Genomic DNA, 22,001 nt, shown 5'->3' with positions numbered 1-22,001 from the left:
GATGGCAGGCGGGTTACGGGGCCTGGTGAGGTGCAGGGTCGCGAGGGCAGCGCTGTGCCGCACGGCATGGTGGTACTCACTCAGCCAGTAATTCACACAGAGTCTCTGGTCAAACAAACGGCTGGATGGACGGGTCCCACAGGCGGCTGCGGTTGTTCTCCCGGTAGGTTGATGGTGACTGCCTTTCCCTGCACCTATGTTGTGTTTGCGGTTCCAATGGGTTCCCACCGGTAACCCGCTGCCCAGCTTGGATGGGTACTGAAGGAGCCCCTTTTTGCCTGCAGGCTCTGGCCCTGGGAACTGTAGCCTTGACGGTGACTGTGTTTCCCTCTACGGTGTGAGCTGTTACCTTCAATCGGGTCTTGACTGCTGGGAAACCTCGGAGGTTCCCTTCGCTAACGGATTTGACCAATTTCACAGCGACTCCTAGCCTGGTCAGGGTCCGTAAGCTCTGCCGGATGGTGCTGCCTTCTCTTTGCTCACTGGTCCGGCACCGCCGGGCCACCGCCTGTCCACGGTCCTTACGGTTTACTCCAATCGGCCTCTCCTGCAGACGGTCACCACCGTCTGCCAACCTTGCTGTACCGTCCGGGCCACACACCCGGACGCGGTCAGTCTCCTTTACCACACGTCACTCTCCAAACTCCAAACTAAACTCAACTAAACTGACTCCTTTTCCCACCTCCAGGACTGTGAACTCCTCGGTGGGCGGGACCAACCGCCTGGCCCACCCCCTGGTGTGGACATCAGCCCCTGGTGGAAGGCAACAAAGATTTGTGTTTGACTTAGGTGTGCCTAACCGGGGTGTGGGGTGTGTTGGTGTAGTTCTGTGACGACCTGGCTTGTCCAGGGCGCAACATAAGCACAAACATTATCAGGAGCACGTCCAACCTTGGAAGTGTAGTGGTATCTGAACATGACCTTGATTCTAAAGGAAGAAATTTGAAAAATTGAGCGAGTCTTTGAGTCTGTTAACTGCTGCATTTTCATTTTCTGAATATTGATTCTGATGGATTGTTGATTGAAATTATAACAATTTCATTACAGAACAACCTTGACCTGAAAGGAAATGCCGATACAAAAATATATGGGTCTTGCTCAACAAAAGTACCTACAAATTAAAAATCCAAAGAAATTCCAGTTGTATAGTTTTTTTGTTTTAATTATTCTTCTTGGCAATAAAGGGATCAAAACCAATAAAAAATGAATGAATATAAAATTATTTTTAATTTGTCAAAATTATTTTACTGTCAAAAATAAATACATTTGATGTTGCTAAGGGACTTTCCTGTTGATTGTCCCCTCATACGGCGACCTATAAAAAATATCACACCATTCACTCATACTTGTATCAAAACTAGTGATGGGTGGACTCGCAGATATTCGGTATCAGCAGGTCTAACCGGATTTAAAAAAAAAATTAAAAAAAATAAAAAATCGGTTCCGGTCTGGAATTGATCCCGGATATCTGGCCGGACGCCGGTCTCCATATAAGTTTATGGGGCAAAAAATGGCGCTTAAAAATGGTGTTAGAAGGGATAGGGGGATTAGAGGAAGCGCGATATACCTACCAAGTCTCCGGAGCGGCTGTAACTGTGACGCCCTGGCAAAACCAGGTAGTCACAGATGACTGTACCCCCCACCAAGGGTACAGGAATTGCCTCCTCCTTGGGAATTAACACCACACATCCCACACATAGGAACATCAGCCACAAATCCTAGTCGCCCCCCCCATGGCAGTCAGGACACACCAGTGGGCGGGACCAGGCAGATGGGAACACCCACCTAGGGGTCTTGAGGTGACAAGGGGCGCGAACCAGTCAGTTTGGAGTTTGAGTTGGGTTGGAGAGTGGAGTTGGAGGAGAGCAGACAGAGTCAAACAGTGAGGAGTCTGCAGTGTGGTCAGGGTTGGAGCCCTTGGACCACGGGAGACCCGACTAGGTGGCAGACGGCAGTGTAGGGCCACAGGTGACGGAGATCCGGTCGCGGGGGACCTGAAGTGGACCGGGGCAGGGTTGTAGCTTGCCAGTACCGAGAACGGGAATCCGGTCCGGAGGCCATGCGGAAGCCCTAGGACGAGGCAAGTTTCAAGCCCCTTGTTAATTGACCAGCGGGACAAGGTACCAGGCCTTGTTTCCGAAGAGAGAAGCCCAGATAGAGCAAACCGGCAGCCCACCGCGGGGGATAGGGTGTCTGCCAAGAACCCATTAAATCCCATGGGTCAGAGTTTGTGGACAACGGCTCCCTCTGCATACAAAGCGGCAGGGGAGCGGATTTCTCCCGTTCCAAGCGGGTTTAATCAACACACAGCAAGACACAAGTGCAGGAGGAAGGGTCCCTACCTTGCCAACCCGTGTGCGAGACCAGCACACCCCCTCCAGAGGCAATTGGCATCCAGCCTTGGTTTCCAATACAGACCCTGTGCGAATCTTTCCTAATTGTGAGTACACCGGTGTCATCCAGTCCGACCTGCCGACGGCACCCCCAGCACTGCTCCATACTTTCTCCTGGGCCCCGGGACTACACCTCCCCCTACCCATGGAGGGGATACCACCTTGTTGCCCCCACACCATCGGTCCCGGACGCCGGCCCTGAGAGGCAGCGGCGGTGCCACCATCCGATCACCGCAACCCACGGGTGGCGTCACAGACAATCTCCCCTGTAAATACTCTCCTTTTTCACTGTTGCGAGGATGGGCGGTTGCACGAGCCCTGGGTCCGGACACCACTCGAGCCCCGGGTCCGGACACCACTCGAGCCCCAGACACGACGCCGGATCCGAGCGTCACTTGAGCAGCCCCGGTTGCCGCAGCAGAGGCGGCACCCGTCCGCGACATAACTGCTTCCGGGTCGCTCACTCCACATCCGGGGCCACTCACTAACTTCATAGCTATATGCTTTTTTTGTGCTGGGTATCATAATATGGGGGGACTATACGTCAATTTCAATCTACATTGATCCGCAGACAGGGTCTATGATTGCAAGCACTACAACACGCTGTCATACAGGCTGGGGGCGCTGTCTTACTGCAGTCAATCACAGGTGCCAGGAAGCAATTAATATGTATGAGGCTAATGAGTGGCCTGGAAGCAATTACTGCCACGCCGGAGACTCGGTAAGTATAGCTCGCTTGCCTTATTTTTATTTTTCCTTTATTTCTTTTTCTTTCCCGAGTTGCCGGAATCCGGATCATTATCCAGAGTTCACTGAGAAATCCAGGCCTTGATACTTTTGAAACCGCTTGGATCTCGACCTTTACAGACTGGGTCTGCCTATCACTAATCAAAACACTTTAACAAGTAGTTACTCAGACCCTCCCAACTTATCGGTGTAGATCTGCATGTTTGGACATTGGCTGCTCCTGGATCTGTGCATGTATAAGAAATGAACATAGATAAAAAAAATAAATAAATGGTGATAAATGCTGTCTATACTATTGTTCAAGAACATTGCTTTAGGATATTTGAAAGCATTGACGTGATAGAGGGATTAAGTTGTACAAACAATTTCAATGTTTATTTTTCTGTTAAGAATGAAATATTTTCAATAAAGATCAAAAGTAAAAAATAATATAAATATATCTTGATATGTTATTATATTAAAGTACCTTGATTTTTTTTGTCTAAGTCTTTTACAATTAAGATTTGTTCCTGTGTTGTGAGCACACATCTGTAATATACTGTCTCAATATTAGGGATGATGACTTACGCTGATGTAATATGGCATTATGTAAAAAAACATGTTACTTCCCATACTGTTTGAAAGACCTTGTATAAATCTGAAACTGACGTCCTATTATTACCTAGGATTATATTGCGGTCTACTAGAGTTATGGTAGTATGAACTCTTCTGATATAATTTGCTACCGACAGATTGGACTGAACATAAGGGGAACTACGAATGGCAGGGTTGACTAATGCCTGTAGATTTCTTAAAAAGTTACTTATCTTCTTAAGAAGCAATGTAGTTTAAAGGAACTTAAAACCAAACCTCAAGATAAAGCGTAATCCATCCAAGATGGTTTTGTAAATTTATGAAACAACTCTTCTTCTTTTCTTATAATGTGCAACAATTGAAGAAGGTGGGTCAGCTCACCACAATTCATTCCAGGGCTGCTGGGAAATGTCGCACTGGATCTGGTTGGAGCAATTGCAACTTTAGAAGGCAAAGAACAGGGTAAAGATCCAACATAAAACTAGAAGTCCTAGATAGATAAAACGTAACATTTAATTAGGCAATAAAAAAAATGGCTCTGAAGGTTAAACTGGCACTTTGGGCTGTAAGGCTGGACTCACACGAACGTATTAAAAACCAATCCCATTCTCATCCAGGAGAGTAATTCAATTTTTTACAATTTTTTCTCAATTGTCATCTGTGTGCTCTCAGTGTGCTGTCAGTGTGCAATCCGTTTATTTCTCAGCAGCTGTTAGTCATTTAGGGTATATGCGCACGCTGCATATTTGTGGTGACCACAAAGATGCACATTTTTGGTCCCAAAATAACGCTCCTTCGACATGCATTTCTTGCTGCGTTTTACTGCGTTTTTTTTACAGCGTTTTTTCCCAGTGCGTTTTTTAAGTCAAATCTATTGACTGGAAGGGGTCAAAAAACGCTGGCAAAAACGCAGAAAGAATTGACATGTTGCATCTTTTTTGGTAACCACAAAGACACAGCCAAAAAAAAAGCTGCAAGTGCGGACAGCAAAAATGAAATTTCATAGACTTTGCTGGAAGAAAATGCATGCAGTTTTGGGAACAAAACTGCACCCAAAAAACGTGCAAAAACGCGGCAAAAAAGAGCATGCGCACAAGGCCTTACAGTCATTTACAGGACCAGTTACAGTGTTCTGTGCTACATGATAGTACTGTATCCACAAAAACAGACGTCATTAGGATGGTCCGTGTGCCGTCCATGTGGATTTAATTTTTTTCTCGCACCCATTGACTTGCATTGGCGAGTCTCGGACGATTTCGGCAGCAAATCGCAGCATGTTGCAACTTTTCTCTCATCCAGAATCTGGAAGAGAAAAAAGCTGACCATCTGCTCTCCCTCATTGACTAACATTGGTCCGAATACAATGAGAGATTTTCTCGCATTGCACTCGTCCGATTCATGAGCGTACCCTAATAAAGACACAAAATCTGTGGTTTCTACATTTGACAGTTTTCTATGGTTGGATAATTACAAATTGTTATCATTTGATGTGGTGGCATTTTACCCCTCCATTCATCACAATGTAGCTCTTCAATGCTTTTCGTACCATCTTGAATATGTTCAAGACATACAAGTTGGAAATTTCGGAATCTACTATCCTCTGTAAAAAAAATTGTCAAAACAAACAATTAATTTTTGTTTTGACAAGTAAAGAAGTCAACATGCATGCAAAATATTCCCCTTCATTGGCAAATATTGTAATGTCTAGATGTGAGGAGTAATTTCTTTACAGTGACTGGAATTTATTTAATTCATAAATCATATAATACGATTGTTTTATCGATGACCTCCTCATTGTATGGGGAGGGACATCCCAAGAAGACCACGACTTTCCTGATTACATCATCAATAATAATTTTTTATTTAAATTTGTTTTAATGAAAACTGTAACACAAAAATAATATATTTATTACAAAAGACTTTTTCTCAGAAGTAGGAAACAAAAGTACAACAATATGCATTTTTCTTCAAATGGTGTGGACACACCTTCTTCAAAAGTTTGGACACATTCAGGACTCTGAAAACTGTAGAATCACATTGAAGGCATCAAAACTATGCATTAACACATGTGGAATGAAATACTTAAAGCGTGAAACAACTGAAAATATGTCTTATATTCAAGGTTCTTCAAAGTAGCCACCTTTTGCTTTCATTACTACTTTGCACACTCTTGGCATTCTCTTGATGAGCTTCAAGAGGTAGTCAACAGAAATGTTTTTCCAACAGTCTTGAAGGAGTTCCCAGAGATGCTTAGCACTTGTTGGCCCTTTTGCCTTCACTCTGTGGTCTAGCTCACCCCAAACCATCTCGATTGGGTTCAGGTCTGGTGACTGTGGAGACCAAGTCATCTGGCGTAGAACCCCATCACTCTCCTTCTTAGTCAAATAGCCCTTATACAGCCTGGAGGTGTGTTTGGGGTCATTGTCCTTTTGAAAAAGAAATGATGGTCCAACTAAACGCAAACCGGATGGAATGGCACGCCGCTGCAAGATGCTCTGGTAGGCATGCTGGTTCTGTATGCCATCAATTTTGAATAAATCCCCAACAGTGTCACCAGCAAAGCACCCTCACACCATCACACCTCCTCCTCCACCATGCTTCACGGTGGCAACCAGCCATGTAGAGTCCATCCGTTCACCTTTTCTAAAAAGACATGGTGGTTGGATCCAAAGATCTCAAATTTGGACTCATCAGACCAAAGCACAGATTTCCACTGGTCTAATGTCCATTCCTTGTGTTCTTTAGCCCAAACAAGTCTCTTCTGCTTGTTGCCTGTCCTTAGCAGTGGTTTCCTAGCAGCTATTTTACCATGAAGGCCTGCTGCACAAAGTTTCCTCTTAACAGCTGTTCTAGAGATGAGAAGGTATGTCCAAACTTGTGGTCTGTACTGTATAAAGGAGCTGCTCAGGTACACATATCATTACATAGTTTGATATTAGCAAGTCAATTAAAACCATTTTGTGTTTAAGAAGCATAAGAACATTATAAATATTACTCTTCTGTCATCAAGCCTCAAGTAAAAGCTCAGAATTTAAACTGTTCAGATCTCACAAAATCATAAAACCTTTTGCTGCCCACTGTAAGGCTAGGTTCACACTTCCGTTAAATTGTATCAGTCACAATCCGCTGCTCTGGTAAACAACGAAATCCGTTGTTCCCATAGACTTGTATGAGCAACGGATTGTGACTGATGATGCTGTGTTGCACCCTCCGCCCGACTGATCATTCGTGGAGCGACTGACCGTGGGGCGGAAGGAATGCAGCCTGTAACATTTTTTGAGCAGCGCAATCCGTAGGATTTTGCTGCGCATGCTCTCTCTGGCTCCCTGCACACGTAACCAGGATACACATCGGGTTACTAAGCAATGCGCTTTGGTTAGTTACCCGATATTTACACTGGTTCAGGGAGCCAGCGCTAAGTGGTGTACGCTGGTAACCAAGGTAAATATCGGGTAACCAAGCAAAAAGTGCTTTGCTTTTACTTACCTGATATTTACCCTGGATACGTGTGCAGGGAGCCCGACACTTCCCCGCTCAGCTCCACCCCCTCCCGCACTCCGCATGTGTACGCACACACACTCACACACACACACACACACACACACTCACCTGTCCCCAGCCCTGCAGTCCCCGCGGCACTGACGTCCTCAGCGCCACGGCCCCGCTCGGCTCCGCCCCCATCGCGCTCCACCCCCGCACACAACGAAGTCCAACAATGAATTCTGTTCTTTGTCACCCGTTGTACAACGCATCTGTCACATGCGTCAAGCAACGCATGTGACTGATGCAAAACAACAGAAATGTGAACCTAGCCTAAGATTCCCACCAAAATCTCCAAATTATATGTAACATTTTTCTGGTAGTATAAATGATACCTCAGTTGTGAAAGACCGTTTGCGCCAATGAGTTCCTGTGTCTCATACCTTATCAGATTTATGAGGCAATACTCTATTATGATACACTGTTTTCTCACATGTGCATATTGTGTTTACGAAATCAACCCAGACCCTGGCAAAAAATAAGGTTTCTCTAAGAAAGATATTGGTATCATTATGACTCCATATTTCCTCCTTAAGTATCCCAAATAAGCATAGAAACATATCTTAGGATCTAACGGAACAGGAATGGATATCAAGGAGGATAGGAAGGTGACTATACTTTGCCAGAATGAGAGAATACTTTCAGAAGCCCAAACCATTTACCAAAATTCTGTGTTTAACCTCTTCATGACACCCTACGTACTAGGTACGTCATGGATTGAGTGAGGTTAATCCCTGTGAACTGCCGTGGGCAGTTTGCGGCAATACGCGCACATCTCAGCTGATTTCAACAGCAGAGATGTGTGCCTGCCAGGCACGAATGGAATTGTGTTCCACCCGTGCCTATTAACTTCTTACATCTCGCTGACAGCAAGATATATCAGCGCGCCGCCAATAGCATAACTTACCCACCCCTATTGGAAGTCATGTGATGTAATCACGTGACTTCTGGTGGTTGTCATGGTAGCACAGGGTCATGTCATGACTCCTGTAGCTATCATGAGTCACTTTCTCTCACTGCCGGCAGAGGGCAGTGTGTGAGAGTAAGGCCGGTTTCACACATCCGGCATTTCACCGGATTGCCGGATCCGGCACACTCCAGTACAGTGCAATACTGTACAATAGCATAGCGGAAAGCTCCGGTCACATGATAGCATGTGACTGGACGCTGCCGCGATGCCATTGTACAGTATTGCATTGAACTGGAGTGTGCCAGATCCGGCAATCTGGCAAAATGCCGGATGTGTGAAACCGGCCTAAAGTAGCTTTTCTCCAGATCTTAGCTGTGTAGCTGTGATCTGGAGAAATGGAAGAGCGATCAGATTGCTGATCGTCATAGTCCCCCAGGGGACATAGTAAAAGTTAAAAAAAAGTTTAAAAAAAAATAATAATAAAAAAACCTAAAAGCTCAAATCCTCCCCCCATTCGGTCCATTGAAAATTTAAGGGTTAAAAAAAAATTAAAAATACACATATTTGGTATCGCCGAGTTCAGAAACGCCCGGTCTTTCAAAATATAAAGGCCGACAAGGGGGGAGCCACGGTTTTGTTGGACACACAGTACTATTTACAAGAAGCACACACACAGCTTAGTAACACAGATGTTTACCAAATCCTAAAAAGCGATCCCACTACAAAATTTAGAGCGAGACTCCGTGGGTTTTTAAACAGACACGTGCCTCAGGTTTTCTGACAAAAAATAGAGCTGAAAAACTCCTGCCCCTGTTCCCCAATAAACCCCATTGGTATTCGTTCCCCAAAATCCACAAATCTACAATAACACCAACTGGTCGACTCATAGTATCGGAAGTTGGTTCCCTAACGGAACCTTTGTCAAAATACTTAGACTGGCTCTTACACCCATTAGTCTGTATTCCATCCTATGTAAAAGACACGGGCGATCTAGTCCAGCAGCTTGAAAGCTTTGAATGGCAAACTTCCTTTAAATGGGTTTCTCGCGACATTGAGAGTCTTTTTACAAGAATACCACAACATTTAGCAGTGGATATTAGTGTAGACAGACTAAAAAAGATAGGGGAAAATACATCCCAAATTAAATTTATTGAGGAAGCATTACACTTTGTACTCACCCATAACGCATTTAAATTTGGTAATTCATGGTACCTACAACATATGGGGACCCCGGATGCATGCACCCTAGCAAATTTATTTCTAGCAACAGTAGAGAAAGATCTAATTTATGATATTAAAAACCCATACATTAAACATATTGAAAAGTACTTGCGTTTTGTTGATGACGCTTTAATCATATGGGATGGAGACGAGAAGAGTCTGGAGTCATTTGTCTGTTATTTGAACACCACAAATAAGTACAATATGCTTTTTACCCATTTATTTGGGGGACAAAACATTGAATTTCTAGATGTGAAATTATCGGTTGCTGATGGTAAAATTACCCTTGAGTTGTACAGAAAACCCACTGCGGTGAACACATTATTACATCATAACAGTGCACACCCCACACACGTCCTTAAATCCATACCGTATAGTCAATTCCTAAGAATATTACATTCAGAATATATACAGAATAACTAACGATCCAGTGATATTAATTGAACAAATAAATGAATTAAACCAAAGGTGCTATGATAATAATAATAATAATTTTATTCATTTATATATCGCTATTAATTCCACAGCGCTTTACATACATTGGCAACACTGTCCCCATTGGGGCTCACAATCTAGAGTCCCTATCTGTATGTCTTTGGAGTGTGGGAGGAAACCGGAGGAAACCCACGCAAACACAGGGAGAACATACAAACTCCTTGCAGATGGTGTCCTTGGTGGGATTTGAACCCAGGACCCCAGCGCTGCAAGACTGCAGTGCTAACCACTGAGCCACCGTGCCGCCCATGAACATGGTTATCCCCCAGTAGATATTAATATAGCACAGGAACGAGCTAGAGAAAAAACTATTCAAAATAAAAAAGGCAGGGTAATATTAACATTCAGAAAAATCGAAATAAAACTCAAGAACGTTTTGTATTTAATTTTAAGTACGGTCCAATGGACAAAATTATTAGATCGATTATTAATAAAAACTGGCATATCATTGAGAAAGAGAAAGAATTGGTTGATATTGCCAAAAATAGACCTCTGATCACATACAGACGCAGCAGAAATATAGGAGATATTTTAGTAACAAAGCGGTTTGTCCCCCCTAATACTTGGCTACCCCGTCTGGGTCCCGTGGGCAACCATAAATGCGGTAATTGCTCATTTTGTCAATATCACATCACAGATAAATCATTCAGAGTGGGCAATGTGTGGCATACTTCGAAACAGTTAATTACATGCAGAACAAGAATGGTGGTCTATATCGTCTTTTGCCCATGTGGGCTTTTTTATATTGGAAAGACCATTAGACCACTATTCATACGCTTTAGGGAGCACCGCAATTCGATCGCTACAGGGATAGTCACCACAAAATTAATAAATCACATGAAGGAATCACATAATGCAGACTGCAATTTATTAAGATTCGCTGGTTTGGAGCTGGTTGAACCACCAGCAGGTGATGGAGACACCCATAAATTACTCCTGCGTAAGGAGGCACAATATATCATTAGGTATAACGCTATGAGCCCTTTGGGCTTTAAGGATAAAAATTATTTTATTGTTTTTTTAGGTTACTGTGCTCATTATAAGGTTTCTGTTTTTTTCATTGTATCTCCAGTTTGGTACATCATATTTTGATAATGTTTTTAATTCACTGACATCAGACAGCATGAACCGCTGATTTAAATACCCAGGATATGATGTCATGAGCTGTTAGACCCGTCGAAGCACTACTACAGAGTGCGAAATGGCCGTCGTCTGACGTGCTGCTCCGTCCTACCCCCTCCCCGCTTGCCACAGTATGTAATTTACATGTGTGAATAAACACTTTTTTACTGCACAGCAACAATCGGTGAGTGCTCTTTCATTTTCTACTTTCTTATACCTCAAAATATAAAATCAGTTAATCTGATTGGTAAATGGTGAAGCGGTAAAAAAATTCCAAATGCCAAAATTACGTTTTTTGGTGGCCGCAAATTTTGCGCAAAATGCAGTATCAAGCTATGAAAACGTAGCATCTGAACAGAAATGGTACCATTAAAAATGTCAGCTCGAGACACAAAAAATAAGCCATCACTGAGCCATACATCCTGAAAAATGAGAACGATATGGGTTTTGGAAAATGGCGTTAAAAGTGCGCCACTTTTTTTTTTTTTTTACAAACTTGTGAATTTTTTTTAACCTCTTAGATAAAAGTAAACGTATACATGTTTGGTATCTACAAACTCGTACTGACCTGAGACATCACACCAACACATCTGTTTTATCATATAGTGAACACTGTGAATAAAATATCCCAAAAACTATTGTGCGAACACACTTCTTTTTGCAGTTTTTCCACACTTGAAATTTTTTTTGCTGTTTTCCAGTACACTATATGGTAAAACTCATGATTTCATTTACAAGTACAGCCAGTCCCGCAAAAAAACAAGTCCTTATATGGCAAGATTGACAGAAAAATAGAAAAGTTACGGCTTTCGGAAGAAGGGGAGCAAAAAAAAACAAAACAAAAAAACACACAACTGAAATACGGAAAATCACCCAGAAGTGAAGGGGTTAATGTATAACATCTAAAACATTCCAAAAAGGGTAATCTACCCATTTGGTGCAACCTTGATGGGGTTAGGTAGGATTTGTGAATAATGTATATTTGAGTAATTTTATTGTTCACCTAAGGGGAGACATAAAGGCGAGATTACAAAATCTTTTCCCAGGTCTCCCCACTAATAGTGTGAATAAGCAGCTCCCACTTGTCTTTCATCTTCAGTGAAGTAGAACCAATACCTATTGATAGCATGTATGTGATATGAGATCTTGCGAGCCTTGTGACTTAGGGGTACTTCACACACAGCGAGATCGCTGCTGAGATCGCTGTTGAGTCACGTTTTTTGTGACCTCATTAGCGATCTCGCTGTGTGTGACACTGAGCAGCGATCTGGCCCCTGCTGTGAGATCGCTGCTCGTTACACACAGCCCTGGTTCGTTTTTTTATTGTTGCTCTCCCGCTGATAAGCACACATCGCTGTGTGTGACAGCGAGAGAGCAACAATCCTGAATGTGCAGGGAGCAGGAGCCGGCGTCTGACAGCCTGCGGTAAGCTGTAACCAAGGTAAACATCGGGTAACCAAGGTGGTTACCCGATATTTACCTTCGTTACCAGCCTCCGCAGCTCCCACGCTGCCAGTGCCGGCTCCTGCTCCCTGCACACGCTAAGCTAAGCGGTGTGCGCTGGTAACGAAGGTAAACATCGGGTAACCATACCCGATGTTTACCTTAGTTACCAGTGTCTGCAGCTTCCAGACGCCGGCTCCAAGCAAGCGCAGCGTCGCTTGCATGTCGCTGTTGGCTGGGGGCTGGTCACTGGTCGCTGGTGAGATCTGCCTGTTTGACAGCTCACCAGCGACCATGTAGCGACGCAGCAGCGATCCTGACCAGGTCAGATCGCTGGTGGGATCGCTGCTGCGTCGCTAAAGTGTGACGGTACCCTTAAGAATGCCTATCAATGGGAAGGTACGGTAGATATGATCACCATTACATTTTGTGAATGCATTTGTGATTGGAGAGTAGACCTTAATGGAAGATACAGTGCCCAGGCTTCAAACATAAAGATAAAAACGTAAATTTTATGGTGAAGAATCAACAACAAGTGGGACACAATTGTGAAGTTGAACGAAATGTATTGCTTATTTTAAACTTTTTAAAAAAATAATAAACTGAAAATTGGGGCGGGCAATATCATTCGTCCCCTTTAAGTTAATACTTTGTAGCGCCACCTTTTGCTGTGATTACAGCTGCAAGTCGCTTGGGGTATGTCTCTATCAGTTTTGCACATCGAGAGACTGAAATTCTTGCCCATTCTACCTTTTCAAATAGCTCGAGCTGAGTGAGGTTGGATGGAGAATGTTTGTGAACAGCAGTTTTCAGCTCTTTCCACAGATTTTCGATTGGATTCAGGTCTAGACTTTGACTTGGCCATTCTAACACCTGGATACGTTTATTTGTGAACCATTCCATTGTAGATATTGCTTTATGTTTGGGATCATTGTCTTGTTGGAAGATAAATCCACGTCCCAGTCACAGGTCTTTTGCAGACTCCAACAGGTTTTCTTCAAGAATGGTCCTGTATTTGGCTCCATCCATCTTACCATCAACTTTAACCATCTTCTCTGTCCCTGCTAAAGAAAAATGCCCAAACCATGATGTTTCCACCACCATGTTTGACAGTGGAGATGGTGTGTTCAGGGTGATGAGCTGTGTTGGTTTTACGCCAAACATATCATTTGGCATTGTGCCCAAAAAGTTTGATTTTGGTTTCATCTGACCAAAGCACCTTCTTCCACATATTTGGTGTGTCTCCCAGGTGGCTTGTGGCAAACTTTAAACAACACGTTTTATGGATATCTTTGAGAAATGGCTTTCTTTTTTCCACTCTTCCATAAAGGCCAGATTTGTGCAGTGTACGACTGATTGTTGTCCTATAGACAGACTCTCCCACCTCAGCTCTAGATCTCTGCAGTGCATCCAGAGTGATCATGGGCCTCTTGGCTGCATCTCTGATCAGTCTTCTTGTTTGAAATGAAAGTTTGGATGGACGGCCGGGTCTTGGTAGATTTGCAGTGGTATGATGCTCCTTGCATTTCAATATGATCGCTTGCACAGTGCTCCTTGGGATGTTTAAAGTTTTGGAAATCTTTTTGTAACCAAATCCGGCTTTAAACCTCTCCACAACAGCATCACGGACCTGCCTGTTGTGTTCCTTGGTCTTCATGATGCTACCTGCGCTTTAAACCGAACACTGAGACTATCACAGAGCAGGTGCATTTATACGGAGACTTTATTACACACAGGTGGCTTATATTTATCTATCAGTCATTTAGGACAACATTGGATCATTGAGAGATCCTCAATTAACTTCTGGAGTGAGTTTGTTGCACTGAAAGGGACGAATAATATTGTACACCCCCTTTTCAGTTTTTATCTTTTAAAAAAGTTTAAAATAAGCAATACATTTCGTTCAACTTCACAATTGTGTCCCACTTGTTGTTTATTCTTCACCATAAAATTAAAATTTTTATCTTTATGTTTGAAGTCTGAAATGTGGGAAAAGGTTGAAAAAAAATCAAGGGGGCCGAATACTTTCGCAAGGCACTGTATCTAAAAAATTGGGATTTCAGCACATCATACTTATTTCATAGCTGATCAAAAGATAACAGTATATTCTATGCATAAAGATCGCCAGGTTAAAGGATATTGTGAGTGCTCCATAATTGAGGGGAAGGGTGACATACTAGGGAAGCAAAATAAGGGTTTTGCCATTAAGGCATGTCCGCAAAAGTATAAGTAACATGTGACACTCGTCTTGCCCCAGTCTCTAGACTAGCCACACCATTTTGAGCATAGGCAACATTTTGAGAATGTTAGGTTTATCAAGCTGCAAAGGTCCTAGTAGACAGCTAGTGTTTGCTGCTTCCACCAAGTGACTCTTCGAACTTGGCAGTTGAGAACTTTTAATCCAGCTGCTTAGTCCTTTTAGCTGGCCAGCTATGTAATAAAGAAGAAAATCTGTCCAACTGTACCCCCAAACTTTATGGGTCTTTGAAGGGAAGATAATTTAAGTTTTGCCCTAGAACTCTCCCCACACAAATGAAGACATTAGTGAGTTAAGTGTTGTGAACAATGATTTAGGGATAAGTACCACATTGTGTTGTAAAGTATAACTGTGTTTTGGCAATAATATCATCTTAATTGCAGTTGAACCCAGAAGTTTACATACACTATCTATCTAAAAAAGACACATCTGCATGTTTTTCTCACTACAGTATATGACATGAAATCAGAATAAAACTTCCATTTTAGGTCAATGAGGATTGCCAAAATTAATTATATTTGCTAAGTGCAGAACATGAGAGAGAGAGAGAGAGAGAGAGAGAGAGAGAGGGAGAGAGAGAGAGAGAATGTTTTAAAGCATTTTTATTGCTTTCTGCAAAGTCAAAAGTTTCCATCCATTTCATTAGTACTTGGTGGCATTGCCCTTAAACTGTATGACTTGGGTAAAACATTTTGGATATCCTTCCAGAAGCTTCTCACAATAGTTTGTAGGAATTTGGGCCCATTCCTCCTGACAAAACTGGTGTAGCTGAGCCATGTTTGTATGTTGCCTTGCAGGTTGATTGCTCAGGTGTTTTCTTCTTTCTGGTAATTTATCTGCTTCTTTACTGAGCATGCTCCCACAGAACCTTGCCAGTCGTACATTCTGGTTCTGTTGTTGGGCTGTTGGCCCTTGTTTCTGCTAGTGTTCTGATCTTTGTTTTTTGACCCCGGACTGTTGTTTGACTCCTCTCTGTGTGCTCCTTATTCCTGTCACAACCTCCTGGCTTTAGGTCTTGAACAGTTACCTGACTACGTCTCAGTTTACTCCCTGAATCTATTAATCTGCTTTCACACATCAGTTTTTTGGTATCAGGCACAATCCGGCTAAAAACAGATAAAACGTATAAAACGGATCCGGCACCAGATCCGTTTTATTCCCTATAGACTTGTAGTAGCGCCGGATTGTGCCGGATGGCCTTGCATTGCATGTGGCGTCCGCCGGATCCGGTGAAAAATTGTTGTCTGGCAGCCGGAAAGGACGCAGCATGCAGTGTTTTTGGCTGCGGAGAAAAAACGGACCACGCCAAATCCGACGCCATACGGCATGTTGTATAATGGAAGCCTATGGGCGTCGGATTCGGCGTCATCCAGCATATGCCGGAAACCAACGGTGGATCCGATTTTTGTTTCTGAGCATGCCGAGACGTTGTGTAAATAGTCTCGCTGTCGATGTGTTGGTCGGTCCGTCGGTCTCTCTCTTTGTCGGTCGGTCTCTCTCTGTCGGTTGGTCCCTCCCTCCTTTATACTCACCGATCACAGGCGCGGTGCTGCACAGCTGTCACACTGCTCTGGCGGCTTCTCCTGCTTTTGAAAATTCCGGCCGCTCATTATTCCATCTAGTATTCACTGCTTCCCCCAACCACCGGCGCCTATAATTAGCTGCAGTCAGACGAGCCCCCACGCTGAGTGACAGCTGTCTCACTGCAACCATCACAGCCGCCGGTGGGTGGGTCTATATAGTGCAGTAAAATAAATAAAACATTTTAAAAAAATGACATGCAGTCCCCACAATTTTGATATAGCTAAGGTAAAGCCACACAGCTGAGGGCTGGTATTCTGAGGATGGGGAGCCCCACGTTATGGGGAGCCCCCCAGCCTAAACGTATCGGCCAGCAGTCGCCCGGAATCGCCGCATCCATTAGATGCGACAGTCCCGGGGCTCATCCCAAATTGCCCTGGTGCAGTGGCAATTGGGTTAATAAGAAGTTAATGGCAGCCCATAGCTGCCACTAAGTCCTAGGTTAATCATGGCAGGCGTCTATGAGACATCCCCCATGATTAATCTATGGTGAAAGTAAATAAACACAAACATCGAAAAATCCTTTATTTTAAATAAAAGACAGAAAAAACACCCTCTTTCACCACTTTATTAATCCCCAAATACCCCTCTAGGTCCGGCGTAATCCACACGAGGTCCCTCAACACTTTCAGCTCTGCTACATCGGAAGCTGACAGGAGCGGCAGTAGGATACCGCCGCTCGCTGTGAGCTCCACAGAGCAACTGAAGTCTGTGGAGACGTCACTCAGGTAGTGCCAATGCGTGTGCGGTGATGATGGGGGTGGTAGTGCCTGCGTGTGTGCGGTGATGATGGGTGTGGTAGTGCCTGTGTGTGTGCGATGATGATGGGTGCGTGATGATGGGGGTGGTAGTGCCGGTGTGTGCGGTGATGATGGGGGCGGTAGTGCCGGTGTGTGTGGTGATGATGGGGGCCGTAGTACCGGTGTGTGCAGTGATGATGAGGTCTCTCTCTCTCTCGGCATGAAAAAGTAAAAAAACCCAAAAAACTAATCTGTTTTTTTGCTGGATCCGTCGCATCAGTTTTTACACAATCTGCGACAGATCCGTTGCATCAGGCACAAACCGGATTGTGCCTCATGGCAAAAAACGTATGTGTGAAAGCAGCCTTACATGCCTTCCTGGAATTCTGACCCCTGTAATGTGACCTGATTACGCCTCTGTGTACTCCCTGTATCCATAGGTGTCCTCCTGCTACCAGACCGAGACTTTCCGGACTACTCTTTTATTTATTCAACCCATAAGTAGTGATTGCATAACAGTCGGCATTCTCAATCCCCCTACAGTCAATGAATAAGGTCTAACTACCGGATCATGTTTGATTTTAATTTTTGTATTCATTGTGACTACTGAATTTTTTTTGCTATGTTGAAGCATCTAATTAAAATTTTGAAGTTTTCATGGACATGACCAGCACTGGACCTTTCTTATACATTACATTTATAAATGGTTGCAGTATTGGAAATGAGGTTGTCCACACCTGCAACCTCCATCTGAGATCATAGCCAAATTCCTTCTAAGCTAAGAGCATAGAAAGGGCACGGGGGAAGGAGCTGTAGAGTGAACTATAGGTAAGTTATTATAAAAGGTATGGATTATCGGATTAGCATAAGAGAGTGGAGAGTGATTGCAGCCAGCATCTCCAATTTTGAAATAGTGGGTTGCTGACGACCATTCCAGTACAAAGAGCCAGCTCAATTCTATGAACGATTAAAGCCATAACCTCAGTGAGACTATTTTGCAGCTTCTGAATGGCCCTCACTCGTTAAAATGATGCATTTCAGCACCGGAGATGTCTGAAACTTCACATACCCAGTCTGAAAAATGCTCTGTCATTGGTGGGCATAGTTTCAGCAATTTAGATTTTATCTTAATTTTCTGTTACATAGTTACATAGTTACTAAGGTTGAAAAAAGACCTAGGTCCATCTACAGCCCACAGGAACACACCATAATAATAGCAATCATCATTCACTGCACGAGTAAGGAAGTCATATAATAGATTACAGACCCGACCAGAGTAATTTGTTCACCACCCACCGCGCCTCAACGCGTTTCACCGCCTAGGGCTTCCTCAGGACTTACCACTAGAAGTCTATTCCCAGTTATTTTCCCTATGTGACCCTTATGGTTGCACATCATGGTAAAGTGATATCTGCAAATTTAATTAATTGCAAATTTAAGAGTTAAGGTATTGTGTGAGGACCTGAGGGACTTGCTTTTGATTCCTAACCCACCCTCCCTCTAATCAGGGGGAGTTACAGTTGCACTCTCGCTACCCTGTTGTGCCATTATGTCTATGTGTGTGTTTTAATTATATGAAATAAAGTTTATTTTTCATGGAAGTATGGCATCATTTGTATATTCTTGGTTCAAGGATATAAGTGGTTATATCAGTTGATAAGATGCATCTTTTGAGCACTTTTTGATACAAAATGTGGAAAGTGTGGTTATACTTGTTGAATGATGCCTGGTACAGTCAGTTCCTTGGTGAACACAGATGAGAAATTCCTATTTAATATCTCAGTCTTTTGTTTGTCCTCTATAACTAACTTGTTATTATATTTTAAGGGGCCAATACTATCTTTTGTTTTCCTTTTGGCATTAATGTATTTATAAAAGATTTTGGGATTTATTTTAATGTCATTGGCGATTTTTGTTTCAGTAGCTAGTTTTGCTTGTTTGATTTCTTTTTTGCATTGCCTATTGATATCTTTATACTCCTGCAATGCTATTTCTGTATTCTCAGCCTTCAAGATTTTAAACGCCCTTTGTTTTTGTTTTATTATACTTTGTACAGTCTTATTTATCCATAGTGGTTTCTTTTTATTCCGGGACGTTTTATTACCAGAGGGTATAAGTTTTTTACAGGACTCTAGCAATATATCCTTAAACTTTCCCCATTTATGTTCAGTATCCCCAGTTACCATGACTTTGTCCCAATCTACAATTGTTCACAGCAGGTTTATTAGAGATCTATTTCGAATCCAAGATAGTTGGCTTTTTTTTTTGGAGAGCATCGTCAAATGACACAGCTCTCAAAGAAAAGCAGGACTGCCCATCACTACTTTAAATTACCTCTAATAACTCCAGCACTACACATTACATTACACACAGACCACCCATAGAATTACATAAACACTGTAAATTGCCTAATTTTCTGGGTGGTGTTAGAAGAAAACAGAGAACATATTTCTCCACTGTTTTATCAGTTTGCAGCCAAAGGATCCTTCTGAGGGCTCGGTTCCACTTGCATTTTGCAACGGCGAGTGCAGTCCTATAAAACATCAGATTACACTCGCATCAGTGCAAAACTATGTAACAGTGTCCATCTGCGATTGATTTCTCATGCCTTATCGACATGAGAAAAGAATTGCAGCATGCTGCATTTGGCAGCGAGTCTCATACAAGTCTCTGAGTAAGTATGAAACATCGGACTGCACTCGCATGTCATCCGAGTGCAGTGCAATGTACACAGAGAAAGGTCAGGGAGGAGATGTTGAGAAAGTGCTCCCTCCCTCTTTTCCGCTGCTGTGACGCTTGGCTCACACTTGCAGCAAAACGTTATTAGTATGTTGCTTCCGATGCTCTCGCAGCCAGCAGTGATATCCCCAACATGACCAATGACGTACCAGTACGTCATTGGTTGTGATGGGGTTAATTCCACAGTCCTTTACAGGCGTGATCATCATTCTCTATTTGTTGTGAAAAAAGCATTAAAGCCTTTTGTTAAAAGCGGTGATAGAATCTGACATTACTACATTACTACCTCTTGTGGTCGGGCGTTCCATAGTTTGACTATTTTAAAGGTAAAGAATGCTTTCATATTTTTTTTCTAAACTAAACATGCTCAACGTTTCTAACCTCTTGTAAGAGAGGCCTTCCATCCCATGTAATAATATAATTACCTGCCTTTGAACTGATTCAAATATCCAAAAATCCTTTGTAAAAATGTGGCGGCCAAAACTGGATTCCATATTTTGTGGCCTTACAAGTGATTTATAAAGGGGTAACAATACACTGGGATCACTGGATTCTCTCTCTTTTAATACACCCCAAAATCTTGCTTGCTTTTTCAGCTGCCGCCTGACATTGAGTACTGCTACTCAGCTTACTTTTAACCAGAATATCCAAATCCTTCTTCTGTTCTGTAGTCCCAAGTATATTTCTGTACGAGTACGCAAGTGTCCCTTACCTCCCCAACGGCACATCCCTGTCACCATCACCAAGCCCCGGGGCATTCCCCCTCTACCCGTGGAGGGTTTAAACACCTGGCTGCCCACTCCATCACCACCGGGTACTCCCAGCTGCAACGGTGGTACTCCACCTTACTACACACCACGGGTGGCATCACAAACTGTAAATACATTGTCCCCTGTAACTATCCCCTTAATTCGAGTGGCTGCACGACCCACGGGTCCGAACGCCCCTCGTGCCACCGCAGATCCGGATCCGAGCAGCTCGGCTGCTGACATGGGGGCGGCACATTAGCCCCACATAATCCCCTATAGATAGTATTAGTCCCCACATAGCACCCTGTATAGAGTATGAGCCCCACATAGTCCCGTATAGACAGTTTAAAGGGCACTTTGCAAGCTGCGATATCGCTATCGATATCGATATCGCTAGCAAGCGTACCCGCCCCCGTCGGTTGTGCATCACGGGCAAATCGCTGCCCGTGGCGCACAACATCGCTTACACCCGTCACACGGACTTACCTTCCCTGCGATGTCGCTGTGGCCGGCGAGCCGCCTTTCTAAGGGGGTGGTTCGTGCGGCGTTACAGCGACATCACACGGCAGCCGTCCAATAGAAGTGGAGGGGTGGAGATGAGTGGGCGGAATATCCTGCCCACCTGCTTCCTTCCTCATTGCCGGTGGACGCAGGTAAGGAGATGTTCGTCGTTCCTGAAGGTGTCACACATAGCGATGTGTGATGCCGCAGGAACGACGAACAACCAGCGGCATGGACCACCAACGATATTATGAAAAGGAGCGACGTGTCAACGATCAACGGTTTTCAACGTTTTTGCGATCGTTGATAGTCACTCCTAGGTGTTACACGCTGCGATGTCGCTAACGACGCCGGATGTGCGTCACTAACGACGTGACCCCGACGATATATCGTTAGTGATGTCGCAGCGTGAAAAGCACCCTTTAGCCTCCATATGGCCTGCTATATACCAACAAACAAAGAGAGGAAAAAAAAGCCCTTTGAAAATTAAAAAATACTCACCTTGCTCTCTTTCTCAAGTGGCGTCCTTTTGCTCGTTCGAATCCGGTACAGTCATTAAAATGGCTGCCGGCATATTAAAGGCTGGCAGCTGACGTCATCACGCTGTGCATGGCACGCCATTGTCAGCCACCAGCCTATAGGCCAGTGGCCATGTGTTTACCGCTGAGGTCTAGTTATTCACGGGCTACCTCAACATTCTGTTTGGAGGCACACTGTAGCACCATTTGGTCTCTCGCTGGGGCAGTCTGACCCTGGATCAATACCATCTGACCCGGGGACTTTGTCTATATCTAATTTGTCCAAAAGGAGCCATACTTCTACTTGTGTTAAAATAATTATGGGTGGTGAACCTTGATTGAAGCCTTGCTGAATGATACTTGGCACAGGCATTTCATTACTGAACACGGATGAAATGTACGTTTCATATATATGCTTTCTTTTCGTCTTTTATTATATTGCATTAATACATTTATCATTTTAATGTATTTA

Source organism: Anomaloglossus baeobatrachus, chromosome 2, assembly GCF_048569485.1.
Source record: "Anomaloglossus baeobatrachus isolate aAnoBae1 chromosome 2, aAnoBae1.hap1, whole genome shotgun sequence".
Classification (NCBI taxonomy): Eukaryota; Metazoa; Chordata; class Amphibia; order Anura; family Aromobatidae; genus Anomaloglossus; species Anomaloglossus baeobatrachus.
This window is presented reverse-complemented; position numbering follows the sequence as displayed.